The following is a 6,000-nucleotide window of genomic DNA, read 5'->3' on the forward strand; positions in this document are numbered from 1 at the left end:
CATATGGGATCATATGCTGCAAGATGCAGAAGAGAAGAAAAAATAGACATTTTGGGAAACTACAAGAGACACTTGGTGTGTGTCCTCCGAAGGCTGAAACCTGACCTGTTAGTGGAAGGGCAACGGATTAAATTGTGTTTCAGTTGCAAGTGGCCTGCTGGAGACCTTGGCCAATTTCAGGCCTGGTTTGCTGAAACAAAGCAGTGGGGCTAAGTCGGATAGGTCACCTGATGCGGAGCTTTGCTGGTGTTGGGTTTCAGCAGCGTCACAGATATCAACTCCTGAAGCTTAGAAAGGATTAACGTCAAAAGGCCTGGCGCTCTTGCCCTGTCACTCGCTGGGGTTAACCATGTTTGCTCATATGAAACGGATCATGGGGATTATTGACACAGAGAGAACTGATTAGCACACCACTCCAACGGTGTGAAAGGAGGAGGCCTCACCTGGAAAGTGGCAGCGCCAGCTTTCTCTCAACCCCTTTTTCTTTTCCCTTTCGATGACACCAGATCAGCAGAAATTAGGAATGACCTCGAGATGGATCAATAAGTTAGACAAGCCCTTCCAGAAAAAACCTGGGAGCCATTGAGTTAAGCACCACTGAAATGGGATCCACACGTCTTTCTGAGTCCATCTGAGTCTCTCAGCTTAGGTTGAGCCCAAGAACTTTGACTCTTGGGTGAAAAAATAGGCCCTTATGCTTTTGTTCTGGATAGTTTCTTTGTTGTTCAAGGCATCCGCGAAAGAGGTTGGTACATTGGCTACATTCAGACTTGAGATGTGGGAAGGCATCATGTTCAGTGGTATTCGGGGTGCCAATATCACTAACTTTAAAAGTCACCCAAAGGGAGGAATCTTATTTTAAAAACAATATTCTGTACCATGGACAGCTCTTTTAAAACCCAGAGTGAACTACTGCCAAAAGACATGGGAACCACAACACCAAGAGGCTCTGCCCATAGACTTTGGAGTTTTTGCTCCAAAGTTTACTACTATTGATTCTGACAAACTGTGGTCAGTCCATCCATCTGTTATGGTTGTGCATCTCAAGTTGTTCCCAAATTATGGTGTCTCTAAGGTTCATAGGTGATATATAGAATATGCAAAAGTCAGGCCCATAGACAGTTTAGATCAGTGGTTTCCACCTGTGAGTCGCGATCCCTTGGGGGTCGAATGACCCTTTCACGGGTCACCTAGCACCATAAAAAAACAGGTATTTCCATGGTCTTAGAATCGAGACACTCAATTTTATGGCTGGGGGTCACCACAACAGGACGAACTGTATTAAAGGGTGCGGCATTAGGAAGGTTGAGAACCACTGGTTTAGATGATGGCACCTTGTTGTGTGCTTCAAGTCATTTGAGTTAGGTGACCCTATCACCGGGTTTTCCTAGCAAGATTTGTTCAGAAGGGGTTCCCTTCCTCTGAGGCGGAGAGAATGTGACTTGCCCAAGGTTACCCGTGGGTCTCCATGGCCGAGTGGGATGAACCGGGTCTCCAGAGTCATAGCCCAGTGCCCAAACCACCACACCATGTGACTCTCTGGATTTTCATCTCCATTGTCTAAGGGACATGACTTTAGCACATCCTGCCACAGTACAGTTACTAAGGACATTATCACACTAGGGAGATCCCACTAAAAATGGGATAAACTAGATTCGAATATCACACATAGTGACTGCCAAAGTGAAAACCCAAAGTTAACCAGAACATAAAGCAGAGAAAATGGCAGCTTTTACTTTTGGGAAGATCCAAAAGTAAAAAGCTGCCATTTTTCTCTGCTTTACGTTTGGTTTAAATCCCATTTTCCCCAGGATCTCCAAGTGTGATAAGGTGATAAGTCAATATCGGCGGAAGAAGAGAGAACTGTCTTTCCCCCCCAAATTTTTTCCAACAACATACTAAGACCCTGTACGGATCAGCAGCCTGAGTTGCTGCTGTGTTAAGAAGAAAGGTTTGCTGCATCCAAGCCACCTTTAACTCCGATGGTCGATAATTCTCAAGCAGAACTGTGAGATGGTGATTGGTTAAATCCCATACGGTGCCCTTTGACCTCTGACATGGTGAACAATGATAACAAGCAGACGGAGGTCCCTCTGGGACAGTGCTAAGGTCTGTGGTGGATTAAGCATTCCCAAGCATGACTTCTTTCTTGCATAGCAAAGAAAAAGAGCAGCGGAGACACGCCTGGAGTCAACTCAACCGCGATCCACTGATTAAGAGACCGTGGAAGTATTTTCCTGGCGTTCCCATTGAGCTACTTATTGTATAAAGTCCTCAAATCTGCTTGGTTGGAAGCCAAATAAGTCCCAATTGCCCTAGTTTGGCAGATAAAGGATGCATCCCCTCCAACAATCCAGTTTGGAGGAACAGTTCCAGTTAATCCCTGTCATCCCACTTTTTCGGCTGCTTTAAAATGTCCTGGTTTCTCTCTCCTCCTCCTATTTACTCCCTTGGTCCTCAGCTTACATCCCTGCTTGAAACTGAAATTCAGTGTATAAAAGACGTTTGCATTCATTTAACTCATGGGGAAGGGGATGGAAACTGCACTTTGCAGTAGGCTTAGCCACAAGAAAATGCAGGCTTCTTGTAACACTTTTGAGACAACTGTGCAAAAGAAGTTGTAGCATAAGCTTTATAGAATGGAAGTTTATGTTACAATTTTTTCTTGCACAGTTAGTCTCAAAGGTACTACAAGATCCATTTGCATATTGATCTTCTAGACTAACATGGTTATGTCTCTGAATTCCTATCAAAATGTACACCTGTGGCTTTTAATTTTAAAAGCTGCCTCCTAGTGATAGGAAAATAGTCCCTTTTCTGGACAATGCCTTGCATGCAGCCATGTGGACTGGAGTATGGATGCTAGGAACTGTAGTCCCCCCGAAAAATATTTTTCAAGTCATGTAAGCTGGGAGAGGGGAGATCTGGGAACTATAGTCCAAAAGAGGAACTTTTCCAAGTCTGGACAATGAAGAGTTCAAACCTGTGGCAAGAGAATTCAAAGATATAGCCCTGTTAGTCTGTAGAATCAATATGTGGAGAGATCTTGTAGCACCTTTGAGACTCACTGAAAGAAAGAAATTGGTAGCATGATCTTCCATAGACAAAGTCTACTTCCTCAGATGCATTTGGTGGAATGGAAGCCAGGCACAGACACTGGTATGTGAGGATGCCAATTCAAATTGCAAAATCCTTTGTGTATGGGAATGAAGTTGCAGGTCCAATTTTAATGTCAGGAATAAACTCTTCTAGAACATGGCCACATAGTCTGAAAAACCCACAAAAACCTATGAATGCTGGCCATGAAAGCCTTCAACCTCACAATGGTCCTTAGTGCACAAAGGCATAGGAAACTGTTGGCAAGAGAGCATGGGATGTTTCTCTGAGACAAATTGAGAAAGACTTCCAAGATCCAAGACCCTTTCCACATTATCTCTAATGCAAGTCATACAAGGCTGGCTCAGGATTACTATGCGGCTGGTGCACCCAACTGGACAGGACTTCTCTGAGATGAAGAGGTCCAGGATGAAGGGATGTGTAGTGAGTAAGAGGGATGGAGGTCTTCTTACTTGGAGGACTTAACTGATTATCTTCCTGCAGTTTCCATTTGGCTTCTTTAAATTACAGCCCTTGATTGCTGACTCCAGATGAAAATTCATCAGCCTTTGAATCTGAAAGTTCCTTTTAATCGCTTGCCATAATTTACCTTGACACTCTCAATTAAGGGTGTCCATCACTCCATGCGAATGACGATGAATCCAAAGAATTTGTTACTTGATCGGCTGTTTTCTCTGCTTGGAAAGAGAGGAGGAAAAGGAGGGGAAAAGGAGTGGGTTTTCTATGCATTTCTTGGATGTGGCTATTTGGGTTTAGTTTGCTTTGTTGCACGCTGAGCTGAGAACCCTTTACAAGAGAGGCACAAATAAATCTTAGAAATTAATAAATTATATAAGGAGTGACATTGCGACAGAAGGGATTTTGGATAAAAGAGACATTTGACGAGTTTTTGTGCGCTTAGATGTGGTCTGTATAATTCTTCATTACATGTATGATGGAATTATGTAAAAGGAACACATAGAGATAGCATATCCAGGAGCAGCCATGTTGGCCATATAGCGAAGCACAATAACATCCAAAATCCACAAAACAGTGGCACCTTTATTGGGCCAACCAAAATGCACAAAATCCATGTTGCAAGCAGGGGAGCTTGGAAAGCTTGCGACATGCATTTTGTGCATTTCAGTTGGCCCAGCAAAGGTACCACTTTATTGTGGATTTTGGAGGTTCTTGTACATAGAGATGAGACAATTACAATAGCTAGATATACAGAATGGTTAGGGAGGAAGTTAATTAAATGAAGCTGCATTAGTGCAAAGGAGTTAGAGAGAAAGTCTGCTGAAGATCGTTGGATTTTGTTTTAAAATGGAGGTTGCAAAATTCAATTAATTTTTTTTTAAAAGAGATATTAATAAATTATGCATATAAACATGCGCACCATGTCACAAGACAGGTATTTTCCGCTACACTAGTCACTCTGTTAGTGACTAGTACATTCTCTCTTTTTCTCTCTCAAACAGACCTGTGGGTGTCGACGGTAAAACTAATTAGCCATGTTCTTAGTTTATTATATCCATAAATATTCGACTTTGGGCCTGGTCCAAAGGGCAAGAGGGTCACTGGGAGAGTCCATGTAAAATTCCCCAACTGATTAAACTCATTGCAACGCATGGTGAGGATGCTTTGCTGCGGCTGAATGGCTTTGGCAGGCTGTGATGCTCACCTCCGTTTTCTGGCTGTTATTCTACAGACTGTAGACCAACTGAATGGAAAGAAAAGGGATGAGTGGGGATGAACGTTGTGAGCAGAAATGCACATCCCATGTTAGTTAACTTAAGAGAAAATAAATTCAAAGACATTGCTGTGTTAGTCTGGAAAATCCGTACACAAATGGATCTTGTTGTACCTTTGAGACTAACTGAAAGAGAGTAATTGGTAGCATGAGATTTCATAGACTTGAGCCTGGGCTATAACATCCTTTGCATTAACAGCAAAGGGATATGGATAAATTCTGGCCATAATAGCATGGCTGCTGGCGGGTTTACTTTCCTCCAGCACTGTGCAACTTCTTTAGCTTTTGCTTGGGTTGGAAGGATGGCTGTGCTATGTCTGTTATGAAGTTCCAGGTTTATTTCACATAGACCTTTATGCCCATAGTCATAGATGTCTCTTGGACCCTTCTGTTGTGACTTCCGGGGAGAAACCAGAGGTATCCATATCAGTGGCACCCTCTCTGGCTTTTAATATAAACTTTAAGGAAATTATCCAACCCTTCTTCACAAAAGAGGTTCGGTATTTTTGGGCTTCTCCAGATGCCCCAAAGTCCAGATACAAGTATTGTCTTCCTTTGTTGCACACTTCATAGAAATTCCTGTCCTCTCTCCATCCAGTGATGCCATAAACATATATGCCTTGGTTAACTTTGGTGCAGGCTGGGCTTCCTTCCCTTTCCTTCTTTCTCCATGCAATGCATCATCAGAGACCACCAAGAAGCACTGCAGGTACTGAAAGAAAGGCTTGCTTGTATGTTGACATCTATAAGATTGTTTTATTCATTGGTTCACTAGTATCACCCTCATCCTTGAAACAGGGGCACGGAACCTTTGAAGAATTTAGCATCTACGATCTCAGCAATAATCATGTAAGACAGGACTTGAGGTCTCTTCCGACTCTGTGATGCTATGATCTGTGAAGAAATGCAGGTTGCCTCCTTGTTCAGTGGAGAATGTGAGGATGTATCAGTGCTGGGTCTGTTGTTTCCTGGACTGGAAGAAGGGAGGACAGATAGATAGATGCAATCTGGTCCTCATTGTCTGGTAATAGCTTAATTATCTGGAGGGGAGGGGGTTGCAGGGTGGTTGTGTGCCTCTTGAACCATGAAATTGTCACTGCTCTAAGGAGTTATTTATCACCCAGGCTCTTGGAGTGAAAGGGGGACTAGGT

The sequence above is a fragment of the Sceloporus undulatus genome, chromosome 8, assembly GCF_019175285.1.
Source record: "Sceloporus undulatus isolate JIND9_A2432 ecotype Alabama chromosome 8, SceUnd_v1.1, whole genome shotgun sequence".
Lineage (NCBI taxonomy): Eukaryota > Metazoa > Chordata > Lepidosauria > Squamata > Phrynosomatidae > Sceloporus > Sceloporus undulatus.